Here is a 27,470-nt window from a genome sequence, read left to right as displayed (position 1 = left end):
TGAGCTGTGGATAAATACCATTAGATACAAGGTCTCATCTCAGAAAAATGTTAACAGAAGGTGGCTATAATGGAAAACAAATGGTATCCCTGAAAGAAAAATAACTCTTCCTGATGCCTGCTGGGAATTCTGAGTTCATACACAGGCATACTTCAGTGATCCAGAGTTCATATGATACCTTTATATCCAGAAATTTTGGGTCTTCTCTGCACATCTGGTGAAGAAGGAAGAAAAAAATATTTTACTTTTCCACATTTGGTTGACAAAATATCATGAAAAGTGAAGATCACAGCACCTGAGTACTTGAAATAGGAAGATTTTCATGGTATCAATCCTATTCAGATCCTGAGAGTCAGTATGCCTAATTATGTCTAGTAGAAACTGGAAAAAGAATGTATGAGAAAATATTTCTACGGTAAGCACAGTGTGTTTCCCAGCTAAAAATTCAATGTCCAACAGGGTAGAAATAGGAATATGTTTTTTTCACTAAAGGAAATGAATGACATTATAAAAACATAGTTGTGTTCATGTATTTTCAACTAAAAAGCTGGATGAGATCTGACTAAGACAATGCTGTACCTTCAAATCCTCTGGTCTTGCAAAATCTTTCCAGACCAGTCTTGCCACCGGGCTCAAACACGCCCAGAAGATACTCAGGCAAATACGTTTTACTGTCCACTGCAGACTCTGTAATTTAGTTGCTATTTAAAACCAAACATACTCAAGTTATTCCCAGAAGATTTTATGATGGGTATCAAAGACTGTTCAAACAAGAGGGTCAGAGTCTAGCAAGTTAAAGTGCGCTTTACAAACTTAATTTCTTTTTTCCTTCCCTTTCCTTCCTTTTCCTTCCTTTCTGTTCCCTCTCTTTCTCTTTTTTCTCTTCTTTGAATATCTTCTATGTTCTAAACCAGGTGGCCATAGAGCTGTGTTTTCCACTTACTTGGTACTCCTTCCCCCAATAGCCATATTAAAGGTTCATAGGAAACAGTACTGTCTCTTGCTTTAATTGAAATATATGTTCTTACACTTGCTATAGTTATCAGAGTATAATGGATGTAGAACTGATATCTAGATCTACATAAACGCAAAGAATAGAGGCAATATGTACTGAAGAAATCTGAAAATGCCCTCCAAATTTCTTACTGGATGAAAATTATGATGCCTTGATAAGGTAATTGTTTTGCATATGTGAAATATAATCTGTAATTTCAGAAAAAAAATTCAAAAAAAAAATATCTGGTCATTAGAAGTAGCTCAACAAGCAGGATTATAAGGAAGACGGGCAACTATAATTGGTTGGTGGATGAAAATTCTTTTCTTTCACCCCAAATAGCAAGTACAGCAAGATACAACCCTAGCAGAACCTAGAACGTTATTATTAAAGAAAAGTGGTTACCTGTGCTTTTGAACTATTTTCTTCAAGTATTTATTTTAGAGATGGAATAAAATGGTTAAAGGGGAATTGCTGTCCCAACTGGAGAATTTTCACTGATCTAGGCAAGAAGAAGATTTACTTCTAAGAGATTTCCTTCTGCAAAGAAACAAGAAAATATCTGAAACAAAGGAAAAAAATAAAAAAAAATTGAATTCCAGTCCAGTGCTATAACAGGGAAAGGCTTCCACTTGATCTTTGAGAATTAGTTATGAGAAAAATCATGTTCACTTTAACAGAAGCATACAAATTACTGTTTACTAAAATTATACAAAATATCCTCTATTTTTACCCTTTCCCCAGCAGATGCCGTTAAGGAATCTAAAGCATCTTATATATCATTGCTTCCCATCTTTTTCTGATCTGGAATTTCTCATCGCAGTATTACGGCCAAAATGGATGATTGTTCATTTTAGATAAATGATGTGTTTCAGCTACTTATCTTACAGCTTGTCAAACTAAAAAATGGAAGACTTGGAAAACACTCTTTCCCAGGTTTCCAGCTTGACCTACTCCTAGTTCAGAAGAGTCCAGGGAGAGAAAGCCTTAAAATCATGACATTTTTATGCATAGGAAAGAGATTTGAGATCACTTTATGAAGTTATAATGGTCTCAATGCTGAGTCTCAATCAGGTGAAGCAAGTAGTTAAAGAACCTTGTCTCCTTAAACAAAGGAAAGAGCCTGAAATTCATGAAATCTGAAGAGACTTCGTTTAGTGTTGTTCTAAAGTTGTTTGCTTTCTTCATTTCCCTTTTAATGACCACATGCATCATACACAGTCTAAGCACAAGATGTGATTTGAAATGCAGGTTTTAGTATCATCATTTTGGAATGACTGTGTCAGTGGTGAAGACCTAATAGAATGATGTACGTTATCACAAATGAGTGCCAATAAATCTTTTCTACCACTCAGTGCCCTTCCCTCATCATACATTTTTTGTACCTAGGTTGAACATTCTCTATTACATTTTTGAAATCAGCACAGATCCTGTTTGGGACCAGTTTGGGGCAGAATTTAATTTTGATCTATGTTCGTGAATTCTAGCTTGTATAAGATAGTTGATCTAATTGATAGTTACTTGCAACTGGCTATTGTTACTCCCTTGAATTACATGAACAGAGAAAAAATTTTACTTAACTTGTGGCCTCATAGTTGAAAATGTATAGGGAGTTTTAGGGGGGAGAGAGAGAGAACAAAAGCTGAGCAAACTGAGCTGCTGTATCTCTTACCTTTGGAACATCAGATTTTGATATTTAGGAATCTTTGGATTTCTTTCTTCTGCATGAAAAAATGCCATATTTCCATTCATATGTTTTATGGCATATGCGCATATAAAAAAGATAAATCTTTTTGTTTTAACAGAAGTGCATGATATATGCATGCGTAAGTAACATTAGAAGGAGTTTCCCCAGAGTCCCTTTTTATCCACTAAGTTCACTGCCTCTGGTTTCTCCCAGGTTTTGCCTCCCTGTTCTTGCTATCTGAAGATTTATTTTCATAAGTGAACTCATACAGTGAATGCAAATGGAGCATTATATCTGCTTTGAAAGGTATATACTGCTCTTGATAACACTGTACATCATGATATAATGTTCTTAGCTAATATATTGCTTCACTTCAGCCTACAAAAGAGCTGAAATATAAACAAACTAAGGAATGTAGTGAAGAATAGTACAGATGAAAACACTCTTTTTTTGTGGGCTGCTAAAGCAATAACACTTAATATCATTACACAATTTTCTGCAGTAGTATACCAAGTACCTTTCATCTTCAAAATATTTGTCTTAATAAAAAGTAGCTAATCGTATGCTGATAGTTCATGTAAGGTTCAGTTTATATTCGTGAGGACTGTCCTACCACATTGATATAAATGTATGTATGTATATTAGCAACAGGTGTGCCAAGAAATGTGAGCTACAGTGTGAAGCCCTTAAGTTCATGCAAACATGCTAGAGGTGGAATTAAATCAAACTGCAGCTCTGAACACCTCCTTCAACAGAGGTTCAAGTTTATGGTACAAAACATCTATACCAGTAAAACTGCTTCTTTCCCATTCCTTAGATCCTCTAAATAAAATATGCTGTATTTTTGCTTCTTGTCTTTGTACTCATCTGTATGGTATCTAGTAACCTGCTAACTTTCATTGCATATACCTGTTCTATGCCATCTTGATTCATCTGGTCTGAACAGCCTTTACAAGATAAAGGATACACTCTACAGAGTACTGAAGTTGTAGATTTTATAGTAGCTTCTATATACGTGGCAATATAGTCTTTTGGAGACCATACTCGCAGATGATATGCAATATGGTATTGCTGAAGAGAAGGGTGCTTAGGAGATTAATTTGTTATTTCTGTGTTGCTTATTCAGCAATTCATGTCTATGTTAAGTAGACACAGTATATCAGAATACATTGACATTCAAACCTCTCTGAGCAGACACAAGAAAAGAACTGCCAGGCAACTAAAATGAGAGCTTCTTATCATGTCTGTATAAAATCAGAATCTACCATAATAAATAATTATTTTGCAGAAATATCATAATTTGTAGTGAAAAATTCCTGTCAGACTGCATTGCAGTTGAGAGGAATGTTAAGGCTTTGTTGCGTTGAGCTGAAATTTTCCATGCAACTTGTTAACCAATTTGCTAACTTGCTTTTTCAGAAACATTGCAGTGAAAAGGCAAGGATTCCATAGCTAGGCTCCTGCTTGGATGGAGGAGCACTTCAGTCTCCCTTTCTTTGCAAGCTGCATAATACACCCTGGGAGTGGCATACCAACAACAAATTTTAATAGTTGCCCCAGCAGCAAGCATACCTAAGAGGGACCAGTCAGGATAGAATAAGCCTTATTAATACTACCATATGTTACAAAATACTGTGTGGAAACATAGATAAATAGATAGGTTTGAAGTTCAGAATTTTCTGTAATGTATTAGAAAAAATTCAAGGGAACTTTGAACGTTCAACAAATTTCCAGAGATGCCCTTGAATTCATGTGAAATATATTTTGTTTGTTTGGAGAAACCTATGAACTTATGTGGTGTGGAGCAGAAATTCTGTCACTGCCTGAGCCAGTGATTGAGCATCTGGTGGGATGGCAGCACCAGTCAAAGGGAGCTCAGGTGCATGCAATGTACCTGAATGACCAGAAGGGAGCCAGGATCCGCCCCTCTCCAGTACCTCATTTAAGGGTTGGCAGTGAAGGTGAGGGTATCTTGTTGGAGATCTCTGAATACTTGAGGCCTTCAAAATGTAAGTAGTATGGGTTTTTTGTTTGTTTGTTTGTTTTTTCGTTTTTTTCTGCTGCATGTGTGCTTGTTTTCATTCACTGCAGCTTAGGATTGTGCCACCCTGCTACTTTTGCTGTACTTTCCATCATCATATTATATCATTACATGGTGTTGTTAAAACTATTCTTAGAGCTTTTCTGAGTTGATCTGTGTAGGGATGTATTCCAGGTACAGCCTAATAGCTATTTTCAAATAAACTATGTGCTTTTACTTCCAACTCACTGAAAATCTAGCACTTCTGCTGATATAACTCCAACCTTTACTTTGGCATTACTTATATTTACGTGATATCTTCTTGGCTGACAGTTCAATGGAAAAGGAAGGATTAGAATAATATTTTTGATACAGTTTGATGACAAAATCTTGAACAGTGCTTTTAAGACTTAAGCTCTTCTATTTGAACAACTAAAAATGGTGAATAAACAAGTGTGCTTGGAAAGTGAATTGAAGAGAATAGTCAAACCATGAAAAGAAGTCTAAAGGTGATAAGGACTTCTATTTAGTGTTGTAATTTAACCTTAATATAACTTAAGCTGCTTGAATTTAGTACACAAAATCCTTGTCAAGTCCTATGAACCACCAGTCGGAACTGAATAAAGTACTGTATACAAATTCGAAACTTACTTTCTCCAGACTAAAGCTTGACTTTAACTTATTATATGAGAATCCAACATTAGAACTTTTGGAAAAAACTCCAAGTAAGTACTAAGGCGCTTTTTTTTTTTTTTTTTTTTTTTTTTTTTTTTTTTGTTCCTTTAATTGACACCAATGATATACTAATGTGAATCACTTGCTCTCAGAAATGCATGGTAAAACAAGATACAGAACTGGGATGTGCACCTACAGAAATGCAGAAATGAAGAACTTCAAACCAAATCTATAGCCATTAGTGCATTATTTTTTATTTTTGCATTATCAGTGCATTAACTCTTAACGAGGCACAATGTCAAATAAATAGAATTACTTGTATTTTTTATATAAAAAACCAAAAATGTCCCCACCCAATGTAACGGCATATGGTATACGGGTACAATTACGAATCACTTCTGGGTGTTAGGCTGCCCCTTCATTTCAGATTAATAAAAGTAATTTGGACGGCTGTAACGCTGCCAATTTTCTCTGAAGGTTAAGAGGAATACTTGGGAACTGCAGTTACTGTGACAGAAGACCTTGCCCCAACAGCTTCTTTGTTTCCTACTTTTGTGCTACCTTCCTGTGGGAGGCAAAATGTAGAATGTGAGAAGTTTCAGAAGTCTGTTTTTGGTTTACTTGGGCTCTAAAAAATGGATTTCAGGATATTTTAGTTCATGGTCCTGATCCAAATCCTGCTGAGCACCATGGAAGAATTCCCGGTGACCTCAATGGGTTGCTAATAAAATTTCATAAAGACAAAATTTCTAAAAACCAAATAAAGAAGTTTAGCTTTTCCAAACTATGCAACTCTGCCATGTATTCTGCTCAGCTTTCATGTACAACTTCAAGGCCAAATATGTAGGAGACATCTGTATGGCAGACTAAGAAAAAGATTGTCAGCTGATATCCTTTCTCTCAGCTTAGGGGTAGGGTAAGGTCTCTGTACTTGTAGACATTCCTGGTGGCTTTTCTTAATGGAGTGCTGCTGACCAAGGCTTATAACCCTCTCTGGAAGAAGGGTGTACAGCGGTACATGGAAATTTGAATGTAGGATTCCTGGTGTTTTTCATCCAACCAAATGGTGTTTTTCCCAACAGCAATTTAAAGAACAGTTAGTAAGAAGATGATGAAAAGCACTGATTGATACCCTCTTGCATTTGCCCTATCAAGACTTGGGATATAAGGAACTTCAAAGAAGATCCCTAACATTGATAGTTATCAATCTCAGTAAAGGTTGTTGGACATATGCAGGACTCATGGTGCTCTAGCACAGTACGCCAGGCGAAGTAGAAGGAAGAAGCAGGACTCCCACATGCTCTGCCTGATTGTCAAACTAACTTTTCTCCCCAGGGAGCTTGTTTCAGCGGGCAACAGACTTCCTAGGTTTAGGAAAAGAAGGGAAGAGGCAGACTGAAGGGCACCAGATAAAGATTTTTGACTTGGCTCTTATAAAAACTTGCTGGTTTTTCAGCTTTCTGAATAGACTGAGACTCTAAAGTGTGGTGTAGGAAAAATCTGATTATCAGATGTAACATTAACACAAGATTTCTGCAGTGCAGCCTGGTTTTTGGGTATATACAGAGTTTCAGTGTTTCTTAATAAATTACCTCTTCTCGTAGCAATTAACCCCCTTCTGTGAGGGTTCAGTGTTTACTTGGGGCCGTGCCAGTGCTAACAGCTACAGTTTAACATTCTTTTTAATGGCTTGCAATTACTACTGAGAGTGAAGGCTACATAAAATACTAACACTTAAGCATCTTTTACTCTCCTTTGAACATGATTGTGTGTACAGTATGTGACTTTTCATTCTTACAAACTTGTTATTTGCTTAGAATTCCACCGGACCCATGAAAATGCTCGTTTAAGTGGTTTCTGTTGATTTATTAACTTCCCTCGAAGTCTGATGGAAGTCGCTCTGTGTGAAATATTGAATATGTTTTGTTCTTGAAATTGTTCCATAGTAATGCCAGAAGAACAAGGATTTCCACATTTTAAAGTGGTAAAGGAACTTTGATAATAACTTTTACAGCATATTTCTTCCCCCCCCCCCCCCCCCCCCCCCCTCCACTGTGCTACCTCTTTGAGGAAATCATCCAGAGGAAAGCTACTGTATTTTTGTGATCAATGTCATTATTGCCATAGAATATTGCCATTATTACATACATAGAATAAGAGAACAAGAAGGTTATTTAAAAACAAAAAATAGAAATCTCTGGCAAGGAATATACAGGTACAATTGCTGTTTTTCCTCAACTCCCCAGCAGGTTTCCACCTCAAGAATAAAATGGGTGGAAGCTGGACATGCACGCATCCCAGCCTTGCCCAGGTTTGTATTTATGTTGTGCATGGGTTGCCTCTACAGACAAGCAGAGATCTGCCTAGGTCTCTGGTCGAAGAACAGATCTGAGCGCTTATTCTGTCCCTCTTGGCTCTTCCGTTGGCTTCATCAACCATTCCATATTTTAAAGGAAACCAGGCTTACTCCATTATGTCAGGTTCAGTGGGCCATTGAGACAAGTGACAGACAAATTTTGAAAGTCTCGGAATTGATTCTGGATAAGCCCTCAAATATCTTAGTTTGCATAAATCATTAAAACATCTGGGATCTACAAAATTGTTGATAAATCTCAAGCAATATGGTTTTCTTGAGATTTTCTTTCCGTATCAAGCTTCTGTTAGCTCCAGCCACATTTGAAATGAATCTTACAGTATTTTGGCTCATCTGCATTCAGACCTGGCTGGACTTTGGGATGTACAATACTGGAATTTGAAAATGTAAGAACCTGGCTACATGCTTCTGAACCTCAAGAGGATTTTAATAGAGACTTTCTTCTAGTCTTTGTTTTTTGTCTGAGCATTGTTCTGTAGAAAGCAATAAATAATTGCAACAGATAAATACAGTGTTTCTTGAAAGAGCTTGAATTTTAGATGCATTTTACAATCAGTCAGCATTGCACACACAGTCCCAGTAATCTCCTGGCCTTGCTAGACACTGGATCTTGATTGCTTGTCTCATCTCAGGATCTGAGGTAGTTGTATATGTTCTTCCCATAATCATTGCACAGACTGTGAATGCCAAAGGCAGTGTAGATTCCAACTTTTGCCTCAAGCACGATGTCAGACAAAGCCTTGCACAGCTGAGTTTCTATTGTGTCATGTGTGTGAGACTCGCGTTCTAGCTGGTGAGGTTTCAGTGCCTCCTGTAGCAGTGGTAGCAGCATGTCCTTTCCAGTGGTGGATTTCCATGCACTCTTGCACCACAGCTTATCTCATGCAGGGCTGTGGGGAAGGGATGCTTTCTCCTCCTCTTGAACCTGGTGGGGACCCGTGACATGGCAATGGAGACAGTGGTGCTGGATCCCGCCTCTCACCCACTGAGCCTCTTAGGTACCCAAGGTGGGAGCTTGCTGACGTTACTGCAGATGTCCACTATGGTGGAGTGGGTAGAGGGCTCCTGATTCCTTCTTGTGTCATCTGACTTGGCCGTGGTCATAGTGTACCTGTTGGTGCTGCTGGGCTCCAACTTAGTGGATCTGTCTGAGTTCTGTAGTACAGTGCAGCGCATCTCAGCATCTTGTCTCTGCTTTATGTCCTGCTGAGTGAAATGCTGGCGGGATGGCCAGGCCCAAAGTGTTGAGGACAATGGATTTAAATCCGCTTGGTGGCTGGCCACAAGTGCTGTCCCCCAGAGCTTGGTACTGGGGCTGCTTCTTTTTAACATCTTCATTAATGATATTCATGAGGACATTAAGTGCACCCTCAGTAAGTTTGCAGATGACACCAAGTGGGGATGGTGTGTTGATCTGCCTGAGGGGAGAAAGGCACTACAGAGGGACCTGGATAGACTGGATTGATGACCAAAGGTTAACTGTATGAGTATTGATAGGGCCAAGTGTCAGGTCCTGCATTTTGGTCACAACAACCCCAGGCAACTCTATAGGCCTGGGGAGGAGTGTCTGGAAAGCTGCCTGATGGAAAAGGACATTGGTGTACTGATGGACAGTTGGCTGAATATGAGCCCAAGTCCATATGAGCAGTGCGAGGTGGCCAGGAAGACCAACGGCATCTTGGCTTGTATCAGGAATGATGTAGTGAGCAGAACTAGGGAAGTAATCTTGTCCCTGTACTTGGCACTGGTGAGGTCTCACCTCGAGTACTGTGTTCAGTTTTGGGCACCTCAGTACAGAAAGGACATTGAGGAACTGTAGCAGGACAACAAAGCTTGTGGAGGCTTGAAGACTTTGTCCTATGAAGAGCAACTGAAGGAATTGGGGCTGTTTAGTCTGGGGAAAAGGAGGATGAGAGGAGACCTTATTGCTCTCTTCCAGTATCTGAAAGGTGATTACATCAAGAGCGGGGCTGATCCCGTCTCACTGGTGAAAGGACGAGGGGAAATGGCCTTAAGTTGCACCAGGATAAGTTTATGTTGGATATCAGGAAAAACTTCTTTACAAAAAGAAGTTAAGCACTGGAATAGGCTCCCTGAGGAGGTGTTTGATTCACCATCCCTGTATATGTTTAAAAACATTTGGATGTGGTGCTCAAGGGACAAGGTTTACTGGAAGGTTGTTAGGGTAGTTTGGTTAGGCTGTGGTTGGACTTGATGATCTTTAAGGTCTTTTCCATCCTGAGCAATTCCACAAGTATTTAATTCTTCTTTTAAAAGGAGGTTAACAAGGCCGCTAGGGCACTCAGTATCGATTACCTTGTTCTTTTTATTTATTTATTTATTTATTTATTTATTTATTTATTTATTTATTTATTTTGCATGGCACGTAGTCCTATACTCTCTTATACCTCTTCCTTCTGTGTTAAATTCATCTAGGTCTGTCTCTTCTCTCAGGCAGTCTCTTAACTTAAAGATGTGAGTAGTTTAAATACACAAGCCATAAGAAATTGAAGGAAAACATGTTACAGAAGAATTAAATCTATGTTCTGATTTTTTTGAGTGAGTCTGAAACATCTGCAGGTTGTATCTTCTTACTTTATATGGAAGAATTATTACTTTCCAAGATTTGCAGATATTCCTGGTACTAAATTGACAAACTGAAATAAAGCAGTAGTAGATTCTAGTGATTCAAGCAGGTAGGTTCTAGATTCAAGCACTGTAAGGGAAAATAGGAAAAACTGGGTCTTCTCCTCAGAAATTTGAGGTATATTTTCAGCAAAGACTCCTTCTGTTTTTAAGAGCAAACTACTCAGAATTCAAGGAAAAAACACTGTTACGTAAAATCATTCTTCTCTAAAACTGTTTTTGTATAATATAATATGCTTATTGAAAGGATTTTAATTTTTTTTCTTAAGAAAAAAGCATGAAGCACAAAAACTCCTATGTTAAGCAGTTAATTTTTTCCTCCAGGAGCATAGAAAATATTTTCTAATATCCTCTATGTATCCTCCGTGACAATTTAAAGCCAGAATTCTTAAAAGCAATGGAATCTAATCTTTTGTTTTAAGTGCATATCCATTCATCTTTGTACCACCTGCAGCTTAAGTACCATCTTTAGTTGTATTCGCAATATAAACAAGTAATTAAATATGAGTTTACATCCTTTGCAGGGCTGCCTAAATAAGACCCTATGTTTCGTGATATCAGTAAGTTCAGACCCAGTGGCAGAAGCTTGCTTGTGAGCAGTCAGTGCATTATTTCCCAGCCACCTTCTTGACCGAAACCAAGAGTTCGTCTTTATCTCTCCCATTAGCTGAGCAATTGGCATTATTATCTTTCAGCTGAAGGTTAAGATAAAACATTGGAATGCTATGTCCTCTCAGGAAGGGATATCTACCCTCCTGCTCCCTGGGTAGTACCAACAGCTCAGATAAAAAATGATTAAGAGGGAATAGTTATTTATGAGTAAGAAGGTATAGCAGAAGTCAGAGTCATAGAATAGCTGCGGTTGGAAAAAATCTCCAAGATAATCAGGTTCAACTGTCCACATATTACCAATATTTCCCCACTAAACCATGTATTGCTGTTGGTGCAGGGGAAAGACTGACCCTTTAGCAAAGGCTAGCGAGCTTGGCTGCATTATCACACTCTAATTGGAGTTGTCTAATGCCTCCATTTGCAGGCACAACCCTGAGCTGTCTCATCAGTGCAATGTACATGTCTGATAACTGAAAAGCAAAGCCAGAAAATTTAGGTGATGAGTTTACAGTGACATAAATCTGACCAACAGGAAATCCTATGAATACTGGCATTGTGAAATATATCTTTTTGGAAATATCCTCTCCTAAGTTTCAGCATATCAAGGGATTTTTCTTTGTTTACTTGAGACTCGAGGTCAGAAAGTTCTAATTGTTCTTTCAAATCACTCAGCAGGCTCAGTTTTCTTTCTTTAGTGGTGACCCACTATCTGACCTGTGTGTCCTTACTGCAGGAGCATGTCCCATGCCCTGTGCCTGCCTTTCTCAAAGGGCCCATCAGGATTTTCTGTGTGAGTACAGCTCCCTGCAGTTGTCTGTGGAAACAAATGCAGGCTTAAGGAAGCGGAAACAGAGAGTCAAGGCTGAAAACAAAAGTAAGCATCAGGGAAAAGTAGGCTTAGATTTGGTGCACCTCCCATCCAGACCAAAAATATTAGTATTGACAAAAACCTCACTCCTGTGCACATGCTTAATTTTATACACTAAGCCTATTCGTCTGGAGAAGAGGAGGCTCAGGGGAGACCTCATCGCACTCTACAACTTCCTGAAGGGAGGTTGTGGTGCAAAAGGGTCTGGCCTCTTCTCCCAGGCAAATAGTAGGACCCAAGGAAATGGCAAGAAGTTGTACCAGAGGAGGTTTAGGTTGGATATTAGGAGAAACTTTTTCTCTCAGAGGGTGGTCAGGCACTGGAATGGCTGCCCAGGGAGGTGGTGGAGTCGCCATCCCTGGCAGTGTTCAAGAGGCGCCTGGATGAGGAGCTACGAGAGATGGTTTAGTAGCTTGTGGCACTGATAGGAATGGGAGGGTGGTTGGACTGGATGATCTTGCAGGTCGTTTCCAACCTTGTGATTCTGTGTGATTCTGTGTGTGTGATTCCCTCTTGTCCTGTAGCTGCTACTCAGGAGAAGATTGACTTCCACCTTGCCACAGCCTCCTTTCAGGTATTTTAGGGAGCAGTAAGATCTCCCCTGAGCATTCTTTTCTCCGGAATGAATGATCCCAGTTTCCTAAGCCTCTCCTTTAAAGACCTGTGCTCCAAAGTCCTCGCAGCTTTGTTTCACAGTCAGCAATGAAGATCTAACGTATTCCAAGAAACATGTTGATTCTTATTTTTGTATACCTAGACAGAGCTGTTTGACTAAAATGCTACTGAATGGCTTTTATTCTTTCATGATATAATGCAAAATCAAACAGGATTAAAAAGTTTGGGAAGGAAGATAAGTTTGTCTTTCATTTTTCAGGCCCTTATAAATCTAAATCAAAGTTGACTGAAGAAAACACTTGCGAAGATTTTCTTTACTGCCTTTTCCCTATCCTGTGGTTGAGAAAAAGGCAGCAATTTGATAGATATTCTATGTTTCAGTCACACCAATTCTGAACTTTAAAGAAAGTTTGCTCTTTGATTCAGGAGTTCATTTTTAATTAAAAGCAAGTGCATGTATTTAAATCCCTTTAAAATTAGCCTTTTTTTTCCTTGAGTGTTTTTATCCCACCAGATCTAACTAACCATTTCAGGTGCTATCAGTTTTAAAGATGCATCAGTATCTCTGAACAGCCTGTGCTGTGAGCTTTAGTAATAGTCCATATGCTCTAGTGTCACTCTGAAACAGCCTGCAAGTCAAGTAAGGGACTTCTCAGTATATTCATCCCAGTAGAAAGCTCAGAGGACTGGTCTTTGCCTTAATTCAGTTTTTTTTTCTAAAGCTTTGGTGCCAAAGAGCAACTCAGCATGTCCTCACCTGCAAGGAATGTTGTCAGTCATTTCAGAGCTGAAGCAGTCATGCTTTGCTCTTAAATAACATCTAGGGGCTACAGTATTCCCAGGGATACAGGAGACTTGTGCTAAGCTCCCACTTATTTCCAAAGTCAGCATGATCTGCGTCTATGCGACTTTGATGGATCATGCAGAGGAGCTTCTCCTGCAGCTGCTTTGTTTGGCTTCAGAGGGCACAGGTGGCCTGGGGCCCAGTTCATGCCCCCTCAGCTCTGCTACGTTTAACCAGTGGAGAGTGCACCCCCAAGAAGCCCTTAGGAAATATGGCTTCTCTCTTTTCCCAGGGAATGTGCTGTTCTGTTTCTTCAGACCAATGTTTGAGAAATATAAAAAATAAATGCATCAATGATGCTTAAATATTTCTACAGAGAAGCAGGGGTTTTTAGTGTCAGAGTTTTGAATATTCGTCTAATGCCCAATTTAGGTATGTCTGTCAGTCCTTCTCTGTTGGATCTTTCAGCTCCTGTTAATAAAATGGTGAACTGAAAATGATCATTCTCACCTAGGACTGTAAATGATTTGACCCAAGAATGTCATGAGGAGATAATACATGGAATTCTTCATGTAAATTAGGAAATCAAAGCTGACAAAGGAAAAAAAAAAAAAAAAGTAAATAAAAACACAGCAAAAAACAACAACAACAAAACCAACAACATTAGGGCTTCTACTTCATCCTCATTTTGGCTGTTGGGAGTTACTATGTGATGTAAGACAGATTTTCCTTTCCGAAATAAATTTGCTTAAACGTCTGTCATAATCCTCAAAACAGTTCTAAAACGTACAGGAGGCACTTTCTTTTTTTTTCCCCCTGTTTTTGGAGCTCTCTAGAAAGAGGTGAGGTTGAGATTTTAATGAGCACTTTCCTCTTAATTCTGAGAGTAGCTGCTGTGTATCATTAATTTTCTGAGAGCGCAGAATGATTTTTGTCATCTGATCACTACTTTTCTCACAGCCAGAATGAAAGAGAGAAATAATGCAAACACGCACATACATATGCGAATGGAGTCTCTCCCTCCAACTGTTCTCTGGGGAGCTCCATCATACCTGGGTTTATGAGCCTTGGATCATCTATGGCCAGTGGATTTAGTAATAAACAGAGTGGAAATGTTCTTCATCAGAGTTCAAAGTGAATTTCTACCAGCCCCTGCCAGACGTTGTTTCCCCCTGGCCCCTCAGCATTTTACTGTGATGACTTCCTTTCAGTGGAAAGAATAGAGGAAGAAAGGCAGCTTGCACATCTTTAAAATGTCTTGGAGTTCTGCAAGCTCTGCACAGCAAAGGGCATTCAGGTGGTTTTTGTAGCACAGTTTTTCAGTATCTTTTGTGCTGTTGGAAATACAGTCCCTGTGAATCAAAAGAAATGTAGTGAGGTATAAGCCTGAGGGTTGCATAATGTAGCAGGTAACCATATCTAAAACAGAAACTGTAGCTTTATATTGTTTGCTGTGGTCTCCAACCATTGGAAAATTTCCTCTGCTGGGCAGGGTCTGAACACCCAACTTATCATTTACTGAACAAAATGTCATGCAGTCTCACCATAAATCCCACTGCCCATATTGCACCAATGCATGCAGAAAGAAGGATGGCCAACACTGTTAGCTGTGTTAGCTTCATCTTCTAATGAACTCAGAGCTACTAAGAGTTCCCTGTGCTTCTGGATGTGAATGTCTTAAATGTCTCAATTTTCAGATCTTGGAAATTAATTGTGGACTTTATCTTTGTGGACTTCACCACTTGAAGATAGCACTTGAAGGAACAAATGCTTTTAAACACTGGCTGGATGCAGAAGACCAGCTTGATTATTTTTATCCAGGGTATAAAAATACCAGACATGTATTTTTATCTCCCTTTGAAGGGATCTGCGGACTGAAGGGTAGGTTATAGTACATACAAAGAATCTCAAGAAGTGAAAATTATAGGCACTTCAGAGAATTACCCATATCCCTCTCATAAATTCTCGAGGGGGCTGTCTGAAGATGGAGGTGGTTCAGAGGAGGCCATAAAAATGCCTGGGGGACATCATAGGAACACTTTTCCCCCTCCATCAGCCAGGGGGATAGTGGGGAGCATGGCAGAAACAGCAGATATTATGTAATGCCCCTCATCAGACTGCAGATGTGTGAACTAGTTTAAAACTTTTATTAGGGCTTTTATTAGACTGTGATACAGTCCCGGCCTCTTTGCATTTGCCAACTTAGCCAATTGCTCACAAGTTATAACAAATTAAAAATACCTAATGCTCAAGCTATTCTACACTTGGGGGTTAGGGATGGAGTCCCAAATAGATAATATTTTAAGTGGTTAGGCAGCCATGTTCCTCCTCTGCCTTGTGGTCATCTTTATGAGAGCCATGGCATCACCAGTGACTGCTTCACTGCTTGAGAACAACGTAAAGAGCAAGTGAAACGTGAGGAGTGATCTACTCAAATCCTTGTTGATTCTGTAAATGCTTTTCAATGCACTGACAACGTAATGAATAGGTATTGTGGTGTTTTGTTTTTTTTTTTCTTTAATGTTTCATATTTATAGTAACATACTTGACAGATTTGATATCTAGTTTAATTTCCATCTAAAATGCAATAACTATTTCCAAAACACGTCTGATTTCTTTATCCTGTCTAAATGAAGCAGTCCTTATGCGAGTTGTCAAGTCTCTCTGTCTGGCTTTATTCTCAGTGACTTCAGTGTAAACCAGAGATCTGAGCTGCAGCAATGGGGAAGGAGTATAGGGGGCATATCTCCAAAGCAGCAGGGAATGGTAATTCACTCTCTCTCCAAAAAGGTCAGGTAGCAAGTTCTAAAATGAGTAATAAGCCCCTATGTAACTGTATGTTCAGACTGCATGTGACTAAACAGTGAAATGCTTTGCTACACAATGCAGTACTTACCAAAATTTAAAAAAAAAATCATTAGACAAATTCCTAAGAAGGAGTGTCATGGAGGACACCAACGTACAGCCTCAAGCTCAAAAAATCATAATTTCCAGGCTGATAGAAAACAAGTAGATGTACTGCGAAAGCACCGTACTATCTTCTCTATATAGCCATACACTTCTAGCAGAAATAGGAAAGCAGAGTAGATGGATCACTGGGTCAATCCATTATTGTCTTCTATGCTCTAATAACTGAGTTGAGAACAATGAAATCTGTAAGTCCTTGGATGTTTATGACTTCATGCATGATTATTTAAGTGTTGTTGAAAAGAAAAGGAATTCTGAGAAAATCTCCCAGTGTCTCCAGATGTTCTTAAAAAGGGATAATTTCATATAGTTCAGATTGAACAGATGAAGATGTCTGATTTCAACTTGGAAACACTGAAATACCCGCAGTAGGACACCTAGGGAGGATCACAGCATTCAGAAAATAGTGGTGATGAGAAGAGAGGGGGTAGTACAACTTGCAGGAACCATCAGCGGGAGATGCACTCTTTCATCTCTGGGCTCTTTCACATGCCTGAGGAGAATTAATTGCTCCAAGTATCCATCCCTTTCCTGCCCTGTCATTGGCCGTAGCAACAGGAAAAGAATGTATCCCCTGAGTCCAGTTTCACATTTATGTTAAGCTTTTTATTGTAAAAGCAACGCAAACTGGCTTTAGTATAAGTGAGAATTAAATGTAGCACATATCCTTACAAAATCACAGGGGACTACAGTGCAATTTTTTTTATATATATTATATATATATAACACATTTGTTAGAGCAAATCACTTTAGAACCCGATTATCTTTTTAAACAAATTTTGTAAATGGGCTGCAATATTTTATATCCACTCAATGCTTTACAGCTCAAAGCACTTAACAGGCTTAAAAACCTGGAGTGGGAACCAACTTCTATTCAGTGCATGGACAGCACCTGGCACAATAGGAACTGGTCCTGGAGTCAGGTTTCCAAGTGTTGCTACAATAGCAATGCCTCTAATAGTAACAGTAGAATGGAAATACTGACAATTCTGAGTCAGAAATGTTAGACAAATATGGAAAACTGTTTTAATGAATGACACAAGCCTTAATTTTGAAGTGAGCAGTTACAGGAAGCACCAAGAGCCATACTAAGGACAAAGTGTAGACTCTGAGGTGTGACGTTAAATATCCACCCCATTCAAACATGGGCCAGAGCCTATGTGTGATTAAGCCCATTCTGTGAACAATTGAACAGATTTCTAAATGAAGAGAATGTGTCAATTGTGAGGAATTGATAAACAGGTCAAAATACAGGTACAAATACATATTTACATCATATAACTGTGCATTTATGAACACTAAGACTTGAAGGATTTCTGACCCTATCCTTTTTTACAGACAAATATATAAACTATGTATTATATACACATATACTTCAGAATTCATGCTATATAAATATACATAATTTACTTACACTATTTGGACATTAAGGATAGTTCCTCAGCAATATTCTGACCAAATGTTCCAATAAATATTCTGACTATTCTTCCAAATAATTACTTTGAGCTTCTTAATAGAAAAAAAAAACCCAGAATTTATGGCCTTTTGTAAGCCAGGCTAGTGGGCAAGGTATACAGATGAGGTGGCTTATATACAAACTTGACCATTTGCAATAGGACCACATCTGTAATTTAAACTACGCTGAAAGGTTGTATATGGTCTGCTCAATGAGTATTTTCTGCTTCAGTGCCTGGACAGGTAAATCAAAGAATATAGCACACAAGTGCACAGCTTACTGCGGTAAGAGGCCACTGGATGTCATCATTTCTTTTTCTAGGAAGCAGGTCTTCTCCAGAGGTGGAAAATATGGCACTTATGGAAGGTAGTGGATTTGATTTTGAATGTTCTTGGTGGTTTGACATGATTCTTTTTAAGTTAAAATACATTTCCAAAGTCGGACTTATTCATGAGTCAGTGGAAACATACACATCCCTTTTCTTTGAAAATGCAAGAAAAACTTTGAGTGCCCTAGTTTTTGGTACAAATTTGTCAGTCTTCAAATGGTTCAACTAATTAGGTCAGAGTCTTTTAACCCTCCAGGTTGCTCAGACGCTCTCACTGTGCAATCTGGAGCTTCCTTCCTTACAGACTTCAGAGCAGAGAGTTTTAAAGTAATATGGGAGAAGAAAAGAAAGATAAACTTTTCATAAATTTCTCTAAGCATTTAAAATCTTGTTATTAAGACTATGGAGTTTTCCTACTGCCATCATAAATCTTTGCATATAAGCAAGGCGAAAAGTACCAAAATACTATGCATCACAATTACTGCACAGTCATTTCCTCTAGGAAAACACTGGTAAGTAGTGCTACTGATGGCCACATGGGAAGACAGGAATTAGTTTTGTGCCTTTCCTGGTGTGATGTATTAATAAATCATAAAATCACAGAATTGGAAGGGACCTTTGAAGAGGCCTATTATTTTCCTTTTATTTTCAGAACTGAAGCAGTAAGCTAAATTCTGTTATGCTGTATGGCAGCAACATCACTGCTTTTTTACATCCCATTTCCTTTTACCTCCTCTACTGTACTGTTGTATATGCAAGTTCTATCTACGTCATAACCACTGGCATTGACAGTGATGAGCTGGAAACGAGTTGGGTCCTGTCGGAGTTTTTTGGTCTGCAGAATTTTCTGGTTTTGAGAGATAATAAGGAAAGAACTCAGCTTAATATCCAGGCCTGGTTCAGTTGAAATAGTCAGCAATTACAAAAAAAGAAAAACAAAAACAAAAACAAAAACAAAAAAACAAAAAAAAAAACACACCAATATGTTTGCAAATGGAGCATATTGTGTAGAGAAGTAACCTTGTGATGTTCTTTGCACGAGTGCTTTATAAAGGCGAGATGTTTTTTGGACTCTGTCTGTGGCTGATAAATCTTTTCAATATTTAGTTCTAAAAATAAGCACTCTAAAGATCCTCATAGCTTGCCTGCACTGACTACCCATAACAACTTGCTGTATTTCTGTAGTAACGTGGTCTTGTGAATAAAGTTCTAAATATTTTACATCTGTAGAAAGACAGGAGGTTTTGAAGGTAGAGGGGTTCCTTTGTTTATTCTAATTTTTTAACATAGCATCCAATCCACAAATGAGATCTGAAATTTTTTATCATTGTGCATTATAATTTGACATAAAGGACAATATTCCTGGACTGAAAAACAGGGAGAAAGAAGAGAAAATTTGTCTGTACCAAAACCAGAAAGGTAAAAAGAGAAAATAAACAACAACAACAAAAATTTGGAAATAAGAAAAACACCACAACAAACACAAACAACTATGAGCATAGAAATGCAGATAATGATTTTAAGAAGAGATGATAGATTTGATTATTTTCATCTCTGTATGTTGACAAGTTGATCACGAGTCTGTTAGGAATTTCTAAAATGAATTACCTGTCATTATATATTAGTTGGTATACCTAGAAATGGCAGAACTGTTTTCTTTGTTGCCAAAGACACAGCCAAAACATTATGTTTGGGGTTAATAGGTGCTTTCATTGTGAAGGGATAAACAGGTTTTCTAATGTATTGTTCTTTCTTGAAATTTTTCACAGGAACTAGTAGAGCTTCCAACCAGCTCCACATGTGACTTGTCAGAATTAAAAAGCACATAATTAACCTTAGCAAGGGATCAATCTGAAATCTGTAGAAATCTCTGGGACCCTTTATATCAATTTGACTGGTCTTTTGATCAGCCCGTACATGAAAAAAACATATTTATGAGTCCCAGAGATAGGACTCATTAAAATATATTTCCTTTATTTTACGTGTGTGATTTTAAAATGATTTTATATTTTATAATTCCCTAGAATAACATTTTATTGTAAGTTATCGAAAGACAGGGAAGTTCTAGTAATAGAGGAATATGTAGAAAAAAATTTTTGCCGATATAAATTAAAAATTGTTATATTAGTTTTATTAGAGCCTTGTTTTGGTTTTGTTTTATATTTTTTATTAGAGGTTTAAGTTTCTTTAAAAAAGGAAGATTTTCTTAGGACAGAAATGCAGGATTATAGCAAGACTACCATTAAATGACAATTGTGAACAGTCTAGTTCAACCAGGCTACTGCTGAAATATTCATAAGCAGAAGGTAGAAAACAATGACATTCTCACTAGTGATCTATTTAATATCTATGGTAATGTTTTCTTGGCGAAACCAGTACTTCAGACTCTCAGACCACTGTCATTGAGAGTGATTCATACAAGACAGACACAAACACACATGCCTAGTCTTTGAGATGTAATAGTATTCAGTTCATCATTTCATTCAGGTTTGTAATCAGCAAAGCAACAATTGCAGGGATTAATTAATTTATTTTCATAATTAATTGATTTTAAATATCTGCCATTTATCCACCAAATGAGTATATTATTTTAGATCTCAATGATCCACAGTCCCAATCTATTGGACTTTGGCCCAGGATTAAAATCAGAAGTATTTACAGATAAATACAAAATTTTGGGAAATAGAAACAGTGATAAAAAAATCAATCTTGAATACAGAAATAACGAATTTCTTAACCTTAGCTGCTGGTCGTCTTCAAATTCAAAGTGAGAATTAATATTTAAGATATTTAGGATATTTGAAAGTAGTCAACTCTTGCAGAGTTCTAGTGTGCCTAAGATAAACTGAAAAAGAAAAAAATCCTTTGAATCTTTAAAATAATGTTAGTTTTCTATGTCAGTTTTCTTTAACTTCAACTTTTTTGACTGTTTTATTGAAACTTCAACAGACAGTAGCTTATTTTTCCACAAACTTAAGCACCTGAGATTTTTGGCTAATGGATACAAGACCAGTAAAATTTCCTATAAAATGTAACTTTATATGAGAACTTACATTATGTTTATAGAATATATTACAGTGTTTGCTTTTCAAAAAGCAGACTTCTTGGTATTTTCAGGAGGAATATCAGCTGCATTGCAGCGTGAAAATAATAATAATCAGCTGATGGATGCAAATAATCAGATGTTTTCTCTGGAGTCACCACATGCTTTCTGGATATCACTGTTTCCCACTCAAAGATCAATAAATAGCAAGCACCAAACTAGTATAATCCTTTCTGTTGCCTGTAATGAGCTATTAGATCTTAGACTGAAGAGAGAAATGTAAAGAGGTTGTTTAAATGCTCTTAGAAATGTGTCACTATCCAGTCAGAAATGAACGAACTATCACCAGTTGCTAAGGAACAACTACTTCCAGAGCTGACACAAAATATATGAAATCAAATTTTCATATTCGTTCAAGAGCAAGAAAAAAGCCACATCAAAACATATTGCCAGACTCCCAACCCCAAGAGCTGATTATTTCAAAACTCAAACCATGTTTCGCATTTAGGAAGGGCATACTTTAAGGTTACTTATCTCAACAATAGGTGGTGACCCTTACTGTAGTCATATTGCAGTTCCCCAGGCCTAAATCCTTATATACAGCTGGAGATCATCACCAGAAGGGAAAAAACGCAAAGAAATCAGCATATTTCACTCTGTATAATTCAGAAGTCAGGATTGCTCACACTGATATCAAATGTGCATATATCTCTCCCTTCTATTCTCTCAAATTATGGCCATAGTTCTGCGAGTTCCATCAGCTCTGCTTCTACCTATGCTTTAACCTTCAATTACTTTGGTAGAAGTTACAAAAGCTTTCTTTTGCTCAGGGAACAATGCTTGCTAATATCTCAGATGCATACCAATGTATTTGAACAGTTATGGCTCAATATGATAATAGAAGATCAGAAAGAGTACTGAGCTGGAAGATATTTAAACACTCCTCACTGCCTCATGAGGAGGATTTTGTATGGATTCTGTCTGCTCGTTCAAAAATAAGAGAATGAGATAAAAGCACTTTATCTCTCAGCTGAAGTCAGATTCTTTTGAATAGGTCTTGAATCAGCTTTGTGTCAAAATTTCTCAGTCATCCCACTGTTCTGCTCTTTTCGTTTAGAATGATTATAAGCTATCCAGATTCAATGTGTGTGTGTGCTTCCAGGAGCAGTGCACTTAGGGATTCACTAAGTATGTGAAACAAATCCTCCATACCCATTTTTAAGTAGGGATTGAAACTAAGTAATGGAAATAGCAGAACCCGTGGGATTGATTAAAAGAGTGTTGAGTTTGCCTATATTCAAAGTACATAATTAGAGTCTTATATGACATGTGACTGTAAAACCCAGTTGATCTGACACTCACATACATGGGCTTTCCTTGCAGGAGTTAGCTAATACCAGAAATGTTCCTCACACATCATGGAAAAAACATTAGTACTTTAGGAACCCAAGACATATCATACTGAATATGCATTTACTTTACAATAAATTGCTGTTTATCTGGAATACGTCATACTACCCTGAAAGCCTACCCAAGAGTCTGTATATGATGCCTGAAAAGGCCACAGTAAATACATTCCTCCATGCATTATTTGTTTCTCCCTGAAAGGTACACATCTAGTTGTTGTCACAGTGAAATTGTAGATGCTGGGGGAAGACAATTATCCTTTTTCTCCAGTCTGAATGGGAAAGTTGATACAAGAGCAATAACCAAAAGTCAGGTCTTTCCCACATTTACTGTTACTGGCTACAATTAGTGTAACATTTCTTTAAGAATAGCCATTTATACAGGCCTGCCTTCTGTGGAAAGATTTACTAACAGCTTTGAGTGGAAACTCCACTATAAAACTAACATGCTTATGGAAATAGTACAACAAAGGTATAAAAATAATGCATGAAAAGTGGCTTGCTGATGCACTTACTGTAGAACTCAGACTAAAAATAAAAGGACCTCAAAATATAAAATAAGTTCAAGGTTTTTTTTTTTCTTTCCTTTTTAAAATACAGAATTAGTTCTAATGGATCATGGACTAAAGAAGTATATTGTGATTGGAGCTAACAGTATTTTCACATTTTTTCCTTCAAAGACTCCACTCAATTTCTTTTTTACAAGACAGAATCTGGAAGTACAATAAAAGGCAGCTTTCAAAAAAAAAAAAGAGATAAAAAATAAAAGAAAATGATGGAAAGAAAGGTCATCGGGATTTAACAATGCTGACTGATTTTCTGTCCTTTTCACTATTCCAGTTGCTGAGTGTTCAAATACTGAAAGAAAATATACCACTGTCTCTAGAGATGCCGTGTCAACAAAAACTCCTTCCGCTGACATGATACAGCATCTGTCTCACGAGCCAGAGAGAAATTTGTCATACAGGATTTGGTGACACTGTTTGTGGAGCCATTAGCATGATGGAACTCAACTCTCAGATGTCATCTGTGCACTTCGGAAGATGAAGTACTTCAGCTTGTTGGGAAATCAGTGAGTCCTAGAATCTTATTACAAACTAGACAAGTGGATTTGAAAGAAAAATTGTGTTGCTAGAATTTTGATGATGTGTTGGTGGGTTTATTTATTCATTATTTCATTGCTCTTTAAAAAAAAAAAAAAAAACGTGTGGAAGACTTTAAAGAGGTGGTGTGCTGCAATGTTTGCAAATCTTGAAAAGTCCAAGTTATTTTTTTTCCTACACCTTGCTCTAAGTGTATTACACTTAGCATTTGTTTCCAGATAATGGGCTCATAAAAGAGCTTTTCCAGACATCAAAGTAACAGAATGAATTCCCTGTATAATATCCAGATTGCCTAAATTCTTCTGGGTGCTTTGTATCTGTGGTCTAATTGGCTGTGAGTAGCTACCAGCTACTTCAGTTGTACTGAAGATCTCAGAGAATTTCTTCAAAATCCTTTACCATGTCTAGATCTCCCCATTTTCCCCCCACTCGAACAGAAATAAGCCATTTCCATATGTCACAACTTTGTTTTCTTTGCTTGATGCAGATCTGCAATAACATTTTAGTTCAGTTCAGGAGCGTGTATTTTCCTCACTGGCAACGCTCTAGTTCACACCACTAGTCAGTTTTGGAGGGTGTAGACTTGGATTCCTTTAAGATAAAAGGAAACTAAAGGAGTTCTTTAGTCGCTCCAACTGGCCTTTGGTATTTATTAAGGGGTATTTACTCCATGGGAACAAACTGGATCAAACCTGAAGTAAAAATGTTTGAAGTGCCTCCTGAAATTTACATAGTGTTGATGCAGGTTCCTTCCCATCAGTTGGTTCCTCTGCAAGTTTAATACAACTTTGTTCCATGTAGTAATGCAAACATAGCCAGGGACATTGAGCAGTCACCAATAGAAGTCCTCTTCTAGGGTGCATCAGAAAATATTCTTCTGTCTCTGATTCCCATTGAGATAAGAGTAAGAGAATGGTTTGAATTCTAAAAATATGAAGGGTTGTTCAAAGGTGTCTCTCAAAAGTCTTCCTACAGTCTTGTCCTTGATAAACAGAGTTAAGTATAACTGATAAATTGTGAGTCTAATTCTTCATGCATATTACTGTACATGACTACTACAAGAATTAATTCTATGATGTCTGTAAAATGCATGTAAGATACACTTTCAAAAATGCTATGAAAGAAGTATAATAAGCCTAAACAATAATAAGAAGCAGGTTTCTATCACTTTACTAATAACAGATTACTGATAACTGTTGTCAAAACTGTACACAAGTTAAGCAAATACTTCAGAACTACAGGCATGGTCTTGCCAACCATCTTCAGAGTATAATTTTTTTTCTCTGGTGCTAATGATAATCTGTGTGGGAAAAAAGGTACACACTAAAAATAGCATTGGTGTAACATGTTCCTAAAAGATACTTTGATTAAAAAAAAAAAACCCAACAACAATGCCTTGAACAGAAAGGTTTTATATTTGTAAATTGTTGATTTGCCATACTTCATGGCTCAGGCCAAGAAATGAATGAAGATTCACCATGTGACTACGGTGAATATCAATATGATGGCTTCTTGTTTAGAAAGGGCTTGAGCTGCATAATGCAATGGAAAGCACAGCAATGACAGCAGAATAGCAAGGTCCTATGTTGCAGAAAGTGAGGACGTGTTCAAATGCAACAGCAATGGGCACAGAAACAGAAGAATCTGTTTACATTTTGAAGGTCTCAGGTACACAGGAATCTCCAGCAAGATACGCTTACCTCCACTGCCAACTCTTAAATGACGTCTGGAAAGGGGAGGATCCTGGCTACACCCCTTCTGATCGCTCAGGTAACTGTGTGAGAAATGTGGTTTTATAAGAAATGTGATCACAAAAATCCTGTATGTTTAAGCACTCCACAGGACAGAAGGATGTTCATCAATGGCATCTCCCAGAGATCATAAGCATACTGAAAAAGTAGGCAAACACCAAGGTGACAAGGCTTGTTTATACTGCTAAGGAAATAGAAGCAAGGACTGACTGCAATATCTAGCAGAGGAACTCACGATAACCACTGACCAGAAGATGAATTTACAGAAGTATAAAAGACTAAAAAAACCCAGCTCAACATACTGAGATAAGAAGGAAGCAAAACACAACAAATGCCAAATTGAAGGCCAGGGATAATTAGGAAGGAAAAGAAAAGGCAGCATAAGCCGTCATTACGGCACTACATAAAACTATGCTTTATCTCCCTCATAACTATTATGTGTGGTTATTGTCTCCTCATCATGAAAAGGATGTAGTGAAGCTGGAAAAACTCAGGAAGACCCTGAGCCGCAAATTTCTTGGAGAGTATCCTGAGGCAGTATGAATTGTATGCCTGCCTGTTCTCTTGCATTTTCTTGTACATCCCCTTATCCATCACTCTTGGAGACAGTGCACTGAGCTGGCAGGATCTGTGGGCTGGTCTGGCACGTCATTTCTTATGTTCTTGACAGAATTTTGAAAAACAAAGGTAATTCGCTTTAGTCAGTGGGTTTGTCTGGTAATGAAAATGGAAGTGCTTATTGTGTACAGAGCAAAGAGTATTTTCACTGCTACTGTCATTTTGGCGTACGAGAAGTACAATATCTTTAGAAGAAACAGGAGAGGTCTGAGTGCTCTTAGGGAAAATAAAACTGATACTTAGAAAGTATCATAATGTGATTCCTTTTTCTCACCAGCAGCAAATAAACACTGTCAGGATTCAACTACATTTAAGTGCTCTCTGTCCATACCCTGAGATAACAGAACCATCTCTGTGGAGATGTTTGTTGACTGTAGAATGAGAAATGGCAGTGTTGGCTGTATATCCCATGAGTAGGAGGGAAGAGTGGCAGATAAAACAAATGTAAGTTTCCCACTCGAATAATACTTAATATATTGCATGCCAATTAAAAAGGACCTAAGTACTTCAGTGGGACTTCCCATCACAGTGCTGGGTGCTTGCTAATGTGACTAACATAGGACACTGCAAGAAGAACCTGGTTTACGGTAATGGAGTGGAGACCCAGCCTATCCTTGGGAAGGAATCTTATCTCTTGCCCTCCCAGGATCACATGAAATTTGGAATCAGAATGACATTCTGAGCCATTTATCTGATTCTTCCTCTTACTGTTCCTCCTACTGCTCCTTCACAGAAGGGATTATGGTCATTCCACTAAATATATTTTCATGGGATATGAACAGCTCAGGGCACATAATGTCCTGTGCAACAGTTTCTCCAACTGTGTGTCATCCCACAAATTCAAACATCAGAAAAAGTGGACTCTCATTTGCACGTTCATGAGGTCAACACACACTCTTAGGCTAAAATGACCTTAAAAATGCAATAGCAGGTCGCTTTCATGTGGTTATGGCAATGACATAGTTCATTTAATCACTCCCCACTGATATTGGATATGGTGATGTTAGGGTTCCCACGATTTCTTGCAGAATGAGAAAGAAATATGAAGATGCCTGCTTGTTCATTTATTAGCATTATCATTCGTTGATTCTTTCTACTGCAGCTAATGCCGAAGAAACTACAACAACTATCTTTATTTGTAACCCATTCTCCGTGTACAAAATAAAACAGAACTCTGCAGATTCTTCCACTCATCTCTTAATACCAGACAGTACTACTTCCTTTCACACAGAAGCAATGGAGTATAGTGCATGGGAAAGAAAACTCCACTAAGGCAAGTAACTTATTTGCCCTTACATGCTTTTTTTTTTTTTGCCTTTTGCTGGAATGACAGAACATACAGAAAGTCACACAAAGAAATTAAATTTAATAAAATTCAGGATAGTAGTTCACTTCAAAACCTTCTTCCAAATCTTTTGTGTAGGTTTAAGAAACATTTATGGGCAATACCGTGTTGAAATTCTTATAGAAAAATGCCTGTTTTCAACCTCAGAAAATGGATCTGGCTTATAATTTGAAGCACG

At 37.8% G+C, this 27,470-nt stretch overlaps 1 long non-coding RNA gene across 1 annotated transcript; it reads left to right on the top strand.

Annotated features, from left to right (window-relative positions):
• The first annotated feature begins 4,594 nt into the window (after positions 1-4,594).
• Positions 4,595-27,214, top strand: LOC125689702 (uncharacterized). Its single transcript, XR_007375398.1, has 4 exons — positions 4,595-4,690; positions 23,316-23,547; positions 25,240-25,348; positions 27,050-27,214. It is a non-coding gene; the product is annotated as an uncharacterized LOC125689702 (long non-coding RNA).
• Positions 27,215-27,470: the final 256 nt, after the last annotated feature.

Source organism: Lagopus muta, chromosome 2 (genome assembly GCF_023343835.1).
Source record: "Lagopus muta isolate bLagMut1 chromosome 2, bLagMut1 primary, whole genome shotgun sequence".
Classification (NCBI taxonomy): Eukaryota; Metazoa; Chordata; class Aves; order Galliformes; family Phasianidae; genus Lagopus; species Lagopus muta.
Note: the sequence above shows the minus strand (reverse complement) of the source record. Positions and strands in the feature narration are given on the sequence as shown.